Source organism: Falco naumanni, chromosome 7 (assembly GCF_017639655.2).
Source record: "Falco naumanni isolate bFalNau1 chromosome 7, bFalNau1.pat, whole genome shotgun sequence".
In the NCBI taxonomy this organism is placed as follows: Eukaryota; Metazoa; Chordata; class Aves; order Falconiformes; family Falconidae; genus Falco; species Falco naumanni.
The window spans coordinates 72,722,329-72,738,741 of record NC_054060.1 but is presented as its reverse complement, the minus strand read 5'-3'; the positions used below and the strand labels follow the sequence as shown (position 1 = coordinate 72,738,741).

At 45.9% G+C, this 16,413-nt stretch overlaps 1 protein-coding gene and 1 pseudogene across 1 annotated transcript in view; both read left to right on the top strand.

The window, feature by feature from the left end:
- Positions 1-3,746: 3,746 nt before the first annotated feature.
- LOC121090837 lies at positions 3,747-13,066 on the top strand (annotated as a pseudogene).
- LOC121090836 (cytosolic phospholipase A2 epsilon-like) overlaps positions 12,962-16,413 on the top strand; it is a 43,418-nt gene continuing 39,966 nt past the window's right edge. Inside the window, exons 1-4 of the mRNA XM_040599577.1 lie at positions 12,962-13,021; positions 13,543-13,655; positions 14,094-14,287; positions 15,787-15,983. The gene's annotated coding sequence lies outside the window, so the exon portion shown is untranslated. The remainder of the gene's footprint in view (positions 13,022-13,542; positions 13,656-14,093; positions 14,288-15,786; positions 15,984-16,413) is intronic.

The window sequence follows — 16,413 nt, the reverse complement described above, 5'->3', positions numbered from 1 at the left end:
GGATGCCACTTGTGAAAAGATAAGATCACCGCCAAGTGTCCAGGATGCCACCAGGTGTCCAGGAACCGACAGAAACAGGGCAATGAGACAAAGGAGGAAGACCAGCAGGAGGCAGAAAACGACCCCCCCTAACAACAAAAGCATGACTCCACTACCTCATGAACATGGAAGTAAAGATGTATAAAAAGGGACTGTTTGAACTGCTCAGTACGGCAGTTGGTGGAGCGCAGACTCCCCTGTCGTCCAGCGCTGTCTTTGCTCATATTCTACTTGCTATAATTAATAAAATTTTAATTGGATTATGATCCATTGTGGTCTCAATTTATAACACTAAGTCTTAAACTAAATACCTAACTCTAAGACTTAACCCTAAGACTTAATCCTAAGACTCAACCTTAAGCCTTAACCTTAAGAATTAACTCTAAATCTTAACCCTAAGACTTAACTCTAATATTTAACCCAAAGATTTATCCCTAAGACTTAACCTTAAGACACAACCCTAAGACTCAACCTTAAGACTTATCCTTAAAACTTAACCAAAAGACTAAACCCTAAGACTTATCCTTAAGACTTAACCTTAAGACTCAACCTTAAGATTCTTATCACTTAACTCTAAGACTTAATCCAAAGAGGTAACCCTAAGACTTAACGTTTAGACTTAACCCTAAGACTTAACCTTAAGATGTAACCCTAAGACTCAACCTTAAGACTTAACCCTAAGGCTCAACCATAATACTCAACCTTAAGAATTAACCTTAAGACTTAACCCTAATACTTATCCCTAAGACTTAACCTTAAGACTTAACCTTGAGACTTATCCCTAAGTCTTAACCTAAATACCTAACCCTAAGACTTAACTCTAAGACTCAACCTTAAGAGTTAACCTTAAGAATTAACTCTATGACTTAACCCTAAGACTCAACCTTAAGACTTAACGTTAAGACTTATCCTTAAGAACTTAACCTTGAGACTTAACCATAAGTCTTAACCTAAAGACCTAACCCTAAGACTTAAACATAAGACTTAACTCTAACACTCAACCTTAAGACTTAACCTAAAGTCCTAACCCTATGCCTTAACCCTAAAAACTCAACCATAAGACTTAACCATAAGTCTTAACCTAAAGACCTAACTCTAAGACTTAAACATAAATTAACTCTAACACTCAACCTTTAAGACTTAACCTAAAGACTTAACCCTAAGTCATAGGGTTTAGTCCTACTGTCAAGTCTTAGGGTTATGTTTTAAATCTTAAATTTATATGATAACCCTAACGTTAAGCCTAACTCTAACCCTAACCCTAACCTTAACTCTAACATAACCCTAACCCTAACCCTAACACACATATGCAATAGCATTAATGGCAAACTAAGGGCAGCGCATGCGCAGAATGAGGTTGACATCGTGGGGCGTGGTTTCGGGTTGCGCATGTGCATTAGGCAATCGGCTTTAACGCATGCGCAGTCGGTTTTTTGGTATGCGCCGAATCGGTTTGCCGCTGCAGGGCGTGGTTTCCCAAGGCGCTTGCACATTATGAAATCAGGCTTTACACATGCACAGTTGGGTTTCTGGCAAACCTAAGGGTAGTGCATGCACAGAATGGGCTTGACGCCACGGGGCGAGGATTCCGGTGGCCCATGCTTATTACGAAATCGGGTTTTATGCATGCACAGTCGGGTACTGGCAAAACTCAGGGCAGCACATGTGCATAATGGGCTGGACGCCGCAGGGCGTGGTTTCCAGCAGCACATGCGCATTACGAAGCTTTTACGCATACGCAGTGGGGTTACTGGCACACCTAAGGGCAGCGCATGCGCAGAATGGGCTTGACATCACAGGGCATTTTTTGGCGGCGCATGCGCATTACAAAATCGGATATTACACATGTGCAGGGAGTTTCTGGTAGAACTAAGGGCAGCGCATACGCATAATCGGCTTGACGCTGTGGGGTGGAGTTTTGGCTACGTATGCATATGACAAAATCCGCTTTTACTTGTGCGTAGTAGCGTTTCTTGCAAACTAAGGGCAGCGTATGCGGGATCGCGATGCCGTTATATACGTCCGGCAACGCCGAGGGGGAGGAGTCACCGCGCATGCGCGGCGCAAGGGCTGCAGCACTGATATTTGGCCGCTAGGTGGCAGCAGCAGCCGCGCTCCACCAACCGGGCGGGTGCAGTACTCAAGTGTTTGTCGCTAGATGGCAGCAGGTCCCCACCAGCCCTGTGCTGAGCACTGGCCGGGCGAGCCCTGGGCCGGGTCTCAGCCCAGTTTACACCACCGGGCCCCGGGAGTGCTCGCTGCGGCTGCGGGGTTCCCTGCGCTCTGCCCTTTGCCCGCTCGCAGCCCGGGCACTCATACTCATTGCCTCCGTATGCAAAAGCACCCACGTGCCTCAAGCATTTCAGTCCTTTGCGTATGATGCGCTCTGTTTCGCTGTGGGAAACGGGTGCATTTGCTCTGTTTGCATTTGGAAGCACGTTAGTAATTTTAAATATATTTTTTTAAAATAGGAGAGATTTTGCAGGAGTGCACTTTTTAAGTAGGAAAAAACGAGTGCTGTGAATGTGTGACTTAGGAAAAGCTCATACGAGGTTTTCCCCTGCACATTATGAGCTGTTGCACGATTTAACCTCTTGTGTTCACAGCCGCTCCCCGTGACGGGAGTGAGCCGTTACCGGAGTGAAGGGGTGCAGAGTACGCGGCAGGGCTGAAAGGTGGCACAAGGGAGCGGGGTCTTTCCTCCTCCTGCCTCCCTCCCTCCCCCCACCCGCCCCCCCGCCCCCCGGCAGCGGGTACCCTCCGGCGAGGATTTGCTTTCCGCTGTGCCAGCCGGTCGGGGGGCAGCTCGGTTGCTCTCGGCAGCGCGTCTGTAAGCGAGTGCAGCGCTCTGCAGGCGGAGTCAGCGGCGGGCCGGGGGGCTGTGACACCGAGCGGCAGCTGCTCTCGGCCAGCAGCTTCGCCTCGGGACCGAGCCCCCCCAGGCAGCCGCTGTGGGCACAGCCCGCACCCCCCCCGCAGAGCCCCGGGGCCGGCAGGCTGAGGGGAGCCCGCGGCGGCACCGAGCCCCGGCCCCGCGCGGAACGGCAGCCCAGCCCCCCCTCGGCCGGCTCCGGGCGGCGCTGCCCGGCGGGGCGGGCCCGGCCCGGCGGGGGCGGAGCCGGAAGGCGGGTCCATTTCCGGCCCGCGCGGCACCCTGGGGCGGCTCTGGCGGTGCGGGGCTTCCCCGGGAGCCTGCGAGGCTTTCGGGCCGGGACGTGCGGCGGCGCGCTGGGTGAGCGGGCGGGCTGAGGGCGGCTGGGGGCCGGTGGACGAGCCCGGGCGCGGCCGTCGGGCAGTGGCCGGCTGGGGGGGACGTGGCTGGCCGTCGCTCGGCCGCGGCAGGGAGCGCCTGGTGCCGGCGGCGGGCGGGCTGAGGCGGGCGGCCCGGCCCGGGACCGGCGGGGCTGTCGGCGGTTCACGTCTCCCCGGCAGTGGCGGCGGTCAGCGGGCTGCTCACGGTGCTGCCTTTTTTTTTTCTCGGAGCTGCGCCGCTACCTCAGCGAGGAGGCGAGGCGCGGCGGCGGGGCGGCCCCGGTGCTCCCTTGTGGCGGCGGGGCCCGGGAGGGGGGTCGGCCCGCGGCGCCCTGCCGCCCCCCCGCCGCGTCCGGGTGCCCGGGCAGCCGCTGCAGCCGCCGCAGCTCTGCGCGGGGCTTTGTCTTTCCCCCCAGCCGCCGGCCGGGGCCGTGGCAGCGGGCTGGGGCCGCAGAGGCTGCCTTGGGCCTGCGGTAACGCTGTCGCAGGGGGGCGGCTCAGGAGCCTCCTCAGCCCCTGCGAGCGGGCAAGGGAAAGGAAAGAAAGCCGGCGGTGGAATCCCCCCCCCCCCCCATCGCCCCGACTGCTGATTTCTGTAAAAAGTGTTGCAAAGGGCAAGCGTTTAACTGCCGGGGAGGGTTGGGAGGCAGCAGCTCAGGGGTCTCGCTGATCCTGTGTCATGACAGTCAGCTCCTGGGCCGGAGCAGCCGAGGGGAAGAGGCCTTTGGATTTGCTTCCCGGTGAAACGGGGCTCTTTTGTTTTTCCTTTGTACCTAGGTTCATCCGGAATTGTACGTTGACAAATCAAGGGAAGCTAAACTGAAGGTCAATCTAGATGTTACTTTTCCACGTAAGCCTTGTGCTTGTGAGTCAGACTGCTGCCTGTGGAGGGATAACTTACAACTTTTGTACTTGCCAAGGGCCCACGAGTCTCCTTGTGCCCGCTGCTTCCGAGTGCTGCGCTGCTGCTTGGGCAACAGCCGGGGAGGAATTGGTCCCTCGTGCTTACGCAGCCAGGCCTGCTGGGTGCTTAAAGCAGCGCGTCCAGTCGGGCAGTATTATTTTTCTAGATTGTAAATGAGCCTGAGGCATAAACCCCCTTACATTTCTGTACGGCGGTGTACTTGGTCAGAGAGCTCGGTCGCACTGACGGAGCTGGCACAGAGTTCCCTTGGGACTCCAGATTTGCCTGTCTTGTTGAGAGGCTCCGGAGCCTGCTTGGGAAGTCACTTGGCAAGGCACAGCTTTGCCATGGTTTTGGTACTTGAATTCTGACTGTAATGTCAATGCCATGTGTTAGCCTTTCTCCGGAAGTTATAAAAGCAGAATGAGCGTTAAGAGTCTGATTACCTTTTAACTAAATTCAAAACAAAGTTGCGGGATGAAGTGACTGGAAGTCCTGCAAGTCTGACTGGGTATTACTGCCGTGCATGTTATCTGCCTGTCTACCTGTTCCTGCCTCTTGTTCAGTTGTGGTAATTCCTTTGGGTAATGTGTTGGACTCTAGATGTAGTGAATCTTGACTTCCTCCTGACCCCCTGAGATGTTACCAGTCTTTGCCTTCCTCACGTTTCACAGGGCGTGGGAAGGCCAGAGGCTGGAATCCTCGGCTGTTGTGTGCGGAGAAGCTGTCAGCCTTCTAAGAGAGCACGTAGCCAGCAAGCGCATCGTGCTTCGGTACCAAGCTGATACCACAGGCCTCCATCTTTTTGTGAAAAGGGATCACAAGGAAATGTGCTGATGTTGAAGGGGAAAAGGTGGCGGGGGAAGAGGTAGGAGGCAGCTTTCAACCGATTTTAGGCTTAACTCCCGTGTTCCTGAAAATGGTTCTGGGCTTTGAGGGGTTTGCTTTTGGCTTTTTGCCTTAAGCGCATCTACCTTTCAGGGTAACGCTTTCTTGGAAGTTGGAAACGGTCTTTCTTGAGCACCAAACCAAACCCTGTACCTGGGAGGGCCATTTAGCGTGCCACACCGTGCGTTTTTATTCCCTGTCAGTCACTTGACCCTAGCTGTACACGCTTTCATGGTTTGGCACATTCTTACCCTGCTGGCTGAAAGATTCTGTCTTTTCATTTCCTCAGCTTGCTACAGACCATAACAAATGTGTGTTGATAAACAGCTTTGCTTGATCACTGCTTTCAGATTTGAGCATCGATGCCATGGATGTAACAGGAGAGCAGCAGCAGGACATAGAGCACAAGCCATTTAAACAGCACTTGGATAAAGCTGCCAATTGTGTGACTCCAGAAGCCGACAGACACGGTAAGATGCTATTCTGCCATTCTTGGATGGATGCTCTCATAGTCTTTCCATCACCGTGTGCCTGCTATGAGATTCATGGGAACAAGGGACGGCTGAATTCACAGTGTTTTAAACACCACAAACTCTTGAAGAGTTTATAGGACACATCTACTACACTGGCAGATCAGACAAGCTCCTGTGTGTGTGTATATATATTATACTCGGTACTTTTGTGAGGCAAGTCTTTGCCTGGTCCCTCTGAAATTGGGACAGGGACTCATTGATGCATTTCAGGAGCAAAGCTGCTGAGTGAACAGGCTTTTCTTACTAGAAATCAAGCATCTGGTCTGGCAAAACTTGACTTTGGTTGTATCTTTAAATCCTAGGAGGCTGACAAATGGGATGAGCTGGTTAGAGGAAAGAGCCTCTCTCCAGGGAAGGCTCTGCTGACTTGACCCTTAAGCCTGAACTTGCATCTTACTACGTTTGCTTTGTGTGTGTTAATGCATACCTGATTAATAGATTTCAGCTGATTTATCAGTTATAAGTTGGAGTAAGTGGTCCTCGGCTACATAAACCTCTCCTCTGCGTTTTTTTTACATGTTATGACTTACTGTTGTACTTCAGTAAAACCGGGAATGATTCTGGTAGTGTTGCAATGTAATGGTAATACTGTTCTGACTTTGTCTTTCTAAAACGTGAGGTCCTTATTATCTTTTCTGGGAGATAGTGTAGTTCTGTGTATTGGCATGAACTAAATTTGCTGATTTGTTGTAACTCAGATGTAAGTTTTCTGTTCTTAAAAGCTGAAAGGCTAAACTAAGCCAAGAGCTGAACAGTGGGTAGGTACAAGAGCTTCTGCTGTTGTAACAGAAGTGTGGTGATAGCGTTCTTACTGTTGTGTCACTTAGCAGCCTTTCTGTATTCAGAGGCTGCTGTGTGACGAATGTAATGTCTGGGGTCAAACCCCGCTTTTCTGTATCTAATTCTCTGTTAACACATGTAGGCCTCCTGCCTTACTTGTGTTGACAGCCTCCACTGGGATTACTCGGTCTGAACCGGTTGCTCTTGCTCCTTATATTATCAACGGGGAGGAAGAGAAACTTGCAGGGAGCAAACAGTCTCATCCAGGAGAGGCATTTTGAAAGCGATCGAATTGCATTGCATGCAACAAGCAATTTCTTCTGCTGTCTGGAAAAAGTATATGGCTAGTTTGATTTCCACCACATGTGTGGCAAGTTAGATTGGAAGAGTACACCCATCTTTGTGAAACTCTTATCAGTTTCTGTTAGTAACACTTGATGTTCAGTCAATTATTTAAATGGCAACTATAGCAGTATTGACTGGTAAAGGAAAAATCCACACAGACGTGGTTACCGCTGGGCTTGCTTTAGTCAGGACTCAGAGCTGGGCCACCACCCCAGTGAGTGGCAGAGAACCAAGGGATACAGCACGGCTTATATACACTTATCAGATTGTTAGTCAATGTCTGAAGTTTTGAGGAGTTTCCTTTGGTCCTGTCGGTTCTGTGAATCCATCACCTGACCCTGTCCCAGTTGATTCACCTGCTCGGTTCCAGTCTCTGCCTCAGTTCCAAGCTCCTCCTTGGATCGTGATCTTCTTTCTGCCTGCTTTAACTCACACGCTCCTTCAAGCACACTTAGTCTTTGAACAAGCAGTTCCTACGCACATACACCAATTTTTCTAAAACCACCTGCGTTTCTGCGAGCACCTGTGTGCACAAGTTGATCATCTGTTGCTTCTCTGTTCTCCCACCGATTAACTGGACTGGGTGTTAAACCAGCCTTGGATTAGGGCTATGCTGGGGATGAGGCCTGGTTCTGCCACTTAGCTGCTTCAGCACTTTAAATTTCTTAGTTTAAAAATACATTTTATTTAACGTTAACCTTAAATTTAGTAAAGCATACCTAAATATTATCAAGTAGTATGTGGAGGCTTTTTCTGATCATAGTTACATTGAAATAGTTAATAGCTCAGTGACTTCTATGGTAAGTTGCATTCTGTGCTGGGATGTCATCTCATTAATTTCCATTGGGTGGCGATAGAAGATTGAATTTTTTTATTATTATTATTTTTATTTACTGTTTCCTTTTAACACGGACCAAGTTTTCCAGCGTCATGTGTCATATCTGCATGCAAGTCGAGGACCATGTTAACAGCACGAAACTTTGCATGTGGGGTTTTATGTACTGTGGTTTCTTTATAGTATCTAAGCTGTGTGCAGTACCTCTGGGTGCTCTCTGAGGCAACGTGACAGGCAGCTACCAATTATATTCAGAAAGCTGTTACTAGTTGCTGTATCTTGAAAGACTCCGTGTGTTGTACAGGTGTTCTTCAAATGGCAGGAATCATGGCTTTGACAAAGTGTAGGAATTATTAAGCTGCATTCTTCCTGACGCTATCTTTTAGTGTAGTTACAGGATCAAAACCCATACTGGTTGAGTTCTTAATTGTGCTCTCAACTTGTTTGAATGTTGTAAGCTGTAGAAAGTAAGTCTCATACAGTGGTTTAAGAATGGGTATATTTTCCTAAAAGTTCTTATTTGCTTGATCGTAACTACCATAAAGAAGTGAGGTTAACAATTGATTTTTCATGCATATTTCATACTTTCTAATTAAAATCTCTTTTTTTTTTCTGTGGCTAATACAGATGTCTTTAATACTCACTTATATTATACTGTTATACCTCCCAATCTCAACAAAGAGGGTCCCGATAACATTTTGTCCCCTCAGCAGTGTCTGACTTATCACCTGCCCCAGCCTTAGTTATCCCAGAAGCCGCCTTTTCGAGGCTCGTAAGAGGGTAGTGCAGCCGTGCCTAGACAGTGAGCCTTAGAGGGCTTTTGTAATCCACAGACTTGGTCCTGTCCTTCAGGATTTGTGAGTGAAACCTGGTTTTAAGGGGCCTCTTCTAGTAAGAACCCATGTTTCTGAAAATTTTAGACATGCGATTCCTTGGCTCATTTATTCCGAACTCCAAAGTTTACAGACCTTTCATATTTGTTTGGGTTTTTGGGAAACCAAAATCCAAAAAGTAAAAAAAGTAAAAAAAGAGACTCAAACTCTTATGGGTTACACTAGGTTTGCATGTTTTAATCGGTCCAGCAGCGTTGGGTCACCTCTGCAGAGAGTGACAAGGTTACAGGATTTTTAGCTCTGTATTTATAGTCTCTGCTAAGCATTACCTAATCTATTGGTTTCAAACAAGTCTTTTATTAGTCATTATCTTGACAGTCGGTTTCACAAGTTGTTCTATATCTTTGACCACTTCACCATTTTACTTTTTCTTTCAAGGATGATCGCTTCAGGTTCTGCACGTCTCAGTTCTGAGTAATCACAATAGACAGTCTCCACCATCTCAGCCTCCTAGAGGTCAGGGTCTTCTGTTCTTAGAAACTTCTTTGAACTGTCAGGTACAGTCTTACTAATATTAAGCTTTCATTGTCTAGCATCTATTTACTGACCACACTTGCAGTCCTGGTCTGGGGCTATACAGGGGACAAAGCTGAGGTGTACAGCCTACAGTAGCACTGATCTGGCATTTTCCTCCAACAAAACAAAGGTCCTGTTTGAGTTTTCTGGAGGCATGTCTTCCCCTTTGACAGGTTTCAGCTGTCACCAGCTCTCGTGTCCTCTGTTACGAGTCCCTCTGCAGCCTTCTGCATTTAAGAACATAAAACTCTGTGAGTTTGTGCCCCAGCTGTACTGTGGCTGCACATTCAACACACAGGTGGCACAGACACTTGCAGAATTGTAAAATCGTGACAGATAGAAATTCCTTGGAGATTTCTTGTAAGCCAGTGGTTAATGTGTGTGCATTGTCGGCACCATTGTACTGGAGAACTGAGTGTCAGATTTCCACTTGGGAGATTCCCACTGTGATCTAGTTCCACAGCAATGTATAACTGTGATCCCTACATATCTTGGGACAGGATTATGCGCTATGTGCTGCTGTCTGCTATTTAAAATGTTGTTTGTGTAACAGGTCCTGTATCAGTCGCAATTTGCTGTTTGGGTCTGCTTTAGGCAAAGTTTTAACAAAGCCTTTGTGCAAGTAACATCTGATCAGCGCTTCAGCAAGGCTTACAGGTAGCTGCTTCTTTTTATGGAGGGTGTTCTTCAGATGACAAATGCTACTCTGCTTCTTGATCTTACTTTGCAGCTCAACAGGCTCTGTGCATTCTTTCAGGTGAGCTTTGGGTGCAGGATGCACAGATTCTGATACAAAATCATTTCCTTCATGTGCAGAACAGTTTCTGTGCATAGAGCAGAAATACAAGATAGTGTTTCTAGACGTGCCTTGTCACTTTGAATGCTCTTTTGTCTTAGAACTGGGGAAAGAAGAAGAAAAGGTGTTTGATCCAAATGCTTTGGATGCCGATCGCTGTGAAAGCTGTTACGGGGCAGAGTCAGAGGACATTCGGTAACCTTTACATCATCTTAGTGCTTGAATCGGTACAGTTAATGTGGCATACATGTTGGAGGTTTTTTTCCAAAATGTCTGTGAAGGTCTATGCAGTGAAATCCTCCTGGGCACCTGTTTGGAGAATGGTGAGAGCTGTTGTGTTTTAGTACGCCTGTGCTGCGCTCACGATTGTTAAGAGCGTGCACAGTTAGGTTGACTGTTTGTCTGCATGCCTGTTTAAGGGCAGCAGCACAAAGATTGTATCTTAGCAAACAGAACCTTTTCTGGGATTACTTGGTGTCCAGAGGGGAGCTGTGTAAATTATTTCACTGTTCTGTGAGCTGTCTCGGAATAAAACCTCATCATGGCTTTGCCTTCTCACTTCTGCTGCAGGCATCCCATAAGGATGCTCCCATCCTTATGGGAGCAAAGACCAGACACCTATCACTCACACAAACGATGGGTGTCATTCGGTGTTTCTCATTCCTTCTACCTGCAAATTTGTGTAAGAATGGATTCGTGATAGTCCACAGGTTCTGGACTATCCTTTGCTATTATTGTCTCTGTAGTAACTTACTTAAACCCATCTGTCAAGTTGCATCCTTTCCCAGAGATGTTTCCATCTTGAGGGATTCATGATTCCAGCCTTCAACTTTTTTTGTCCAGCAGAACACAGAAGACAGACAATTGTTTTTTCTGGTGAGCCAGATGTTGTCCAGAGGTAGAAGAGCAATGAAGAAAGTTTGCCGTTAACCTTGCCTCCGATGTTGGCAGTCTTTCCCTAAAAACAGAGGAAGGGAGGAGTAGAAACAGGTAGATGCTTTGTTCGCATGGCGAAGTTCCAAGCTGCTCAGAGCTGTGGGAGACTTCCCACATAAACAAATGTCATTTCTGCAGCAAATTTATTTGCCGAGAATGGACTCGGCTGTCTGAATGGACAACTAAAGTCCTCTTCAGAATTAAGCGCTGCATTAAAACAGCTTGGATCCTCGTGCCAAAATCTCAAAAAGTACGTCGGGAAGCTCAGCTCCTTCAGGAGCGTTAGACCACTTTTCACTGTCCAGTTCCTGAAGCTTGCTTTGTTGATTTGTTGAAATAAAATCCACTGGGGATTTGAGTCCTGAGCTGGAGTGTCTCTTTATCGCTGTAAAGATGCTAAGATGATGTTTGTGCTCTTGCAGGTGCCGCGATACTTGTGACTATGTCAGAGAAGCATACAGGTGACGAGGCTGGGCCTTCTAGATCCCGGATAGCATAGAGCAGTGCAAGAGGGAAAGGATTTAGACAAAAAATGCAAGAGCAGAAGAACAAGGGCTGCCAAGTGTGTGGTTTCCTGGAGGTCAACAAGGTGAGAGATGGGTTTTGCTGTGAGTCTGTTGCATGGTGTTGATGAGCATCAGAAGGCACAAGTCAGGGCATTCCGCTCTTTTTTCCAACTTTAAGTGTTCACAGGACTATAATAACCCCTGGGTTCAGCGAGGTACTTGTGCCTGTAGAGGGGTTCAGTAGGAGGGTCAGGAAAAGGGTGGGAAGGGGCTAATTCTCTGTTTCATGAGGTGGGCTGGCTGGAGGAGCTTAGCTTTTTCTACCATCTAGCTAGTGAGTCTTTTTACCGAGGTTTCTGGAGGGGAAGAGGCAGCTTCTTTGAGGTTAGGTTGTCCCACCTGCCCTTCTAGTCTGAAAACAGAGACCACCAGTGGGTGCTGGAATAGCAGTAACCAACAACTTGTCAGCAGAGGTGCTGGAGGGAGTGAAATGTTCCCTTCTTTAGGAAACCAGTGGAAGCAAGACTATTGGAGTTGATTGTCAAGGTTGGAAGATGCTTAAAGAGATGGTTTTTGCAACTGGTGTATGAAAATGTAGTGTGAGATACACCAGATGACTATGTAACTACCCTGTCATTTAGCAGATCACCGAGCTGAAAACACTTGGACGTGCAGGTTATGTATCCACGTACATTCTAGCAGTCAGGCCCAGGCTAATTTTTCTAATTTATTTTTTTTTTACTTTTTTATTTCAAAATCTGGAGTGTTTTTTACATCTTTGTGTACTATTCCTGGAGACAACATTCTTTATTTCTGAAAAAAAACCCAACCAAAAACAAACGCACCCCACCCTTTCACTCATGAAACCAGACATCATGCTTTGAGCATCGTCATGGGTGCTGAACCATTACAGGACCCTTTGTCACAAAGTGTGGTGAGCAGGAAAGATTCAAAGGGGAGTGCTGTGGGTAGCAAGGGTCCAAGGGTGGGTGTCACTAGGGAAATTTCTGGGGGCCATCGTTAGGCACTTGGACTTTTGTGCATCTCCATTCTCATCGGGTCCGCAGTTAACATATGCGATAGGTTTGCACAGACATCAAAGGTGTAATGTAGCGTGTGAGCTTGATGCATTGAAATCTTCCAGGGGAGGGTGTGTATGATTGCTAGCGAGTGTCAGGGAAGACTGACACCTAATACCCATATTCTTTCCATATTCAAGGTTAAAATTGTAATAATCTTTGTCTTTTGGGGGATTTTGGAGTGTGGGGGTTTTTGTGGGGTTTTTTTGGTGGTAGGTTTAGTGCTTTATTTTTCATGGACGCATACATAGGACCACTGTTGTTTATTGTGTTAAGGGTTTTCTTACCCTGCCTGCTCACCCTCCCAGTTACTTTCTCCACTCCGTTTCTATGATACCTTTTTATTTCCTACAGCAGCAGTTAGTTCCCTCCCAGTAGACTTGATTCCTTCTTCTCATTTTTATGTCCGCTAAAATACTCTGCATAGAACAGTTGTTGTCAAACATTGGTATATGATTATGGCTTTCCACATGACTGCCTGTGAGGAAGAGGGGAAATTCATATCTCTTTTAGGACAATATTTGCTGGTATTGTCACCCGTGACAATGAGTTGCTTATTGTCTATCTTATTCAAACAAAAATTTGAAAATCCAACCACCGGTATGACTGCTTTATTTATATAGATTCAGGCCTTTTAATGAAAGATTACTGTCTCCTGCAGGTAGCTGGAAATTTCCACTTTGCACCGGCAAAAAGTTTCCAACAGTCTCATGTACATGGTAAAGTATTTTCTTTTCCTGCTTATTGTGACCTTTAGCTTCCAAGTGTTTCAGACCATTTCCTTTGAACATCTTTGCATTGCTATCTGTGGTAATAGCAGCATTGCTTCAGGGGGGAGGACATTGGTAAAATTTTGTTAGAGATGTTTGGAACTATCGGGAATGAATAGAAAAGTGTTTTCTGAAGGTGCTGCCGCATGGGTGTGGGAGAATGTGTCTGGGCAGTCTCTCTCTCAACCTCACTTGTTCTACAAAACTTTGCTGCCCTGCTGTAAAACAACCTCAGGTACGGTGTTCGGTCCAGGACCTGAATATCAGTATCTCTGGAAGGGGATGTTTTGGAGAAAAGCTCTTGTCAAGGCAATTGAGAACTTTCAGAGTAAAATTTCAGTTGTGAAGGACTTCGACTTACTCAAGTATATATAAATACACAGTGGTATATATAAATACACTGAGTTCAAGTAGGTTGCCATAGCTGTGCTCTAAAAAATTAAAAGTAACTTATTTTTTTAACTTTCAAGGAACATGGAGTAATATATTTTCCCAGAATTTTATGGATGCTGTCTACCTCTCGGGTCATTCAGAGGACATCTGGCACAGATGGACCCAAGGCACTGAGCATAGCATGACGTTGGTTAGTTATTTGGGTTACTTTTTGCTTGCATCTGTGTTGTCTTCACACCTCTCTGAAATGTGAAACCTGACATTTGGTAAAGGGTTTGGTTTGCGGGTTAGGGGACACCAAGCCTTTGGGAATGAAGGAAAAACAGGAGAGAAACAGTTGTGCTGGAAAACAGGAAAAAGCATTACTCTGCAACATCCCTGGGGAATTTTAGTCATGAGAGGGTTGCCATGGGCCCTTTGGGGAGACAGTGGCCAGATGGGGAACAACAAAGTGATGCTGTGACGCTGAAACCCACCTCCACCCAGAACAGTCTGCGTGTTGGTTCATGCACTCCAGCACAGATGGGGCCATGGTGGTTTGGCTACTCAGTCCCTCTTTTTTTTGTTTTTAGTATCAGTGAAACACACTAAAATGCAGGCATATAACCTTTTCTTGTTCTTCCTACAGAGAAACACCCTGCTCTGCCCAACAAGCCTCGTGAATGGACAACTTGCTTATCCATTCCCAAAAGCTGCCTTTCCAATACTCTTCAAGAAACGATGACAGGACAGCCAGTGGTTTCAACTTACCATAATTTCCTCAAGGGCTTGGAGCTATACATAACAAGTGTCCAGAGAATGGGAGCTTTTGCATGTGGAAAGGTAACGGTAAATTATTTTCGATGCATCTTTGAAGGTGACTTGAGTGATGATACTTGCTGAGGACAAATACTTTATAAGTTTTAGGATAAAAACAAATTTGGATTAATACTATCTGAGTAATATGTCTGTGGAACTGGTTTTGCTGAGCCCCAGGTGATTTACTGCTGGTCTTGCTTCTGTCTTGGAGAAGCGACAGCAGGCTTGCTTGAATTCTGTGCTTTCTAGCAAAACCCACAAAAGAATGACTTGCAGCTTTTACTGAAGCGAAATAGCCACCAGTTGAAAAAAAAAAGTTCAATATATATCACTTTGCATGAAGCTGAATCTCACTTATTCGAATGCTCCCTCTTACTGATCTCGGAGTTGAGCTACAGATGCTAAAACTGTCAGACACAAATACTTAACTGTGGTCTTTGTGTCAAAGACTAGTATGTGTGGGCTGTCCTTTCTTTCCTTGTTTTGCTGATTTGGAAAAAAAAGTGACTTGGTCATGCAGTAATTAATTGATATTATGGCTTGACTTTCAGATACAGTGCTGGATTCTTCTCTCAACCATATGAATGAAATGCCTCAACCAGGTAGATACAGCTTTTTTCAGCATCACCAGCTGCTGGCCCGTTCTGAGGCCAGAGAGGAAAGTAGATGTCATTTTGCATTTAAATTACAGCAGAGAATCCCAGACTCTGGTGATGTTTCAAAGTAGCGATTCTTTATTTTTATGACTCCAGTAGCTGAATTACCACATTTGTTTATTTTTTTTTCCTTCAGTCAATAGCCTGTTTTTTATGAAGTTGCGTGATCATAGCAGCAATACTAGTCAACACTGTGACCATAATGATGTCGCTGTCTTTATTGGGGCTGTCTTTAGTAGCTTTCTGGAACACACACATGGACAGACGGATTGTTACTTACTGTCTATCTGTGCACATTTGTCATTGTGGGACCAAGTTCCTTCATAGTTATTTAATTAACTTTTACAATGTAATTAATTTTGCTATTTTTGAACGAAAATTTTTAAGTTTTCTTTTATGCTTGACTGCTGGCATTTGCATAAGTTTCAGTCAGGTTTTTGTTTTGCTGTGTTTGAGGAAACGTTGAGGGGTGTGTATGATTGAAATTAATGTAATTTATTTGTAGGAGGAGATGAAGACATTGATTGTTAGATATGCTGATTGCGAACACTCAAGACTCTGATCTTAATACCATGTGTAATCAAAATTTCCTGATCCAAATCCTCTACTTTGCCCACTAAATGACAAAAAATATATGAATGTCATATAAATCTCAGAAAGCAGTAATCCTGCTTCTAAAATGTACAGTGTTAGGACATGGACCACATTTCTATTATACAGGGTATATTAAAATCAGGAAGGTATGCTTGTTCCAGTGTGTAGTTATCCTTATTTGTAAACATATCAATCAGTCACAGATGGCCTAATGCAGCAAAATACTAATAATGGGGCTTGATAGCCTTATTTCAACCTCGCTTTGTGTTGCAGCTCACCTCTGCTGAACCAGCCACCGGACCTATTCTCAGAGTACTGTTTGGACCATGGGATCCCATTCCTGGGGGTGGAGCTGAGCCAGGAAGGCTGAGAACACCTGGAGTACTCTGTGTTTGAGGACAGCTTAGAGGCACCAGTGTTGGTTTATTTCCCATCAGCCTGTGATACCTTCCAAAAATACAATATGCCAAGTAAGTTAAGACCATTCAATCATTTTTTTAAGTAGCCACATCCAGTTCATCCACTGAATTTGTTTCTCTTCCTAAACAAGACACTGGCAAGCTTCTCTGTTGGCTGAGTTAGCGTATCCCCAGTCCAGTTGTGATGAGTATTGTGTTGGTCAGCTCATCAGGGATTGAGCTGGAGAGTTTCAAAATTAAAAACATGAATAACCGTAGATTGAGGCAAACCCCCTTATTTGGCACCTGGGACAGTTTGTGTTTCTTTGATAATAAAGGACAGGAGGCAGCTACTAAGTTATGTCTGCTGGCAGCTAATGCTGTCACTTAACAGTCTTGTAATCAGATGCTATGTTTACTTTTGTTAACAATGCAAGAATCCTCTCATTACTTTTTGTTTTGTTTTGTTTTTTACATGGAAAAAAAATAGAGTAGAAAGTGC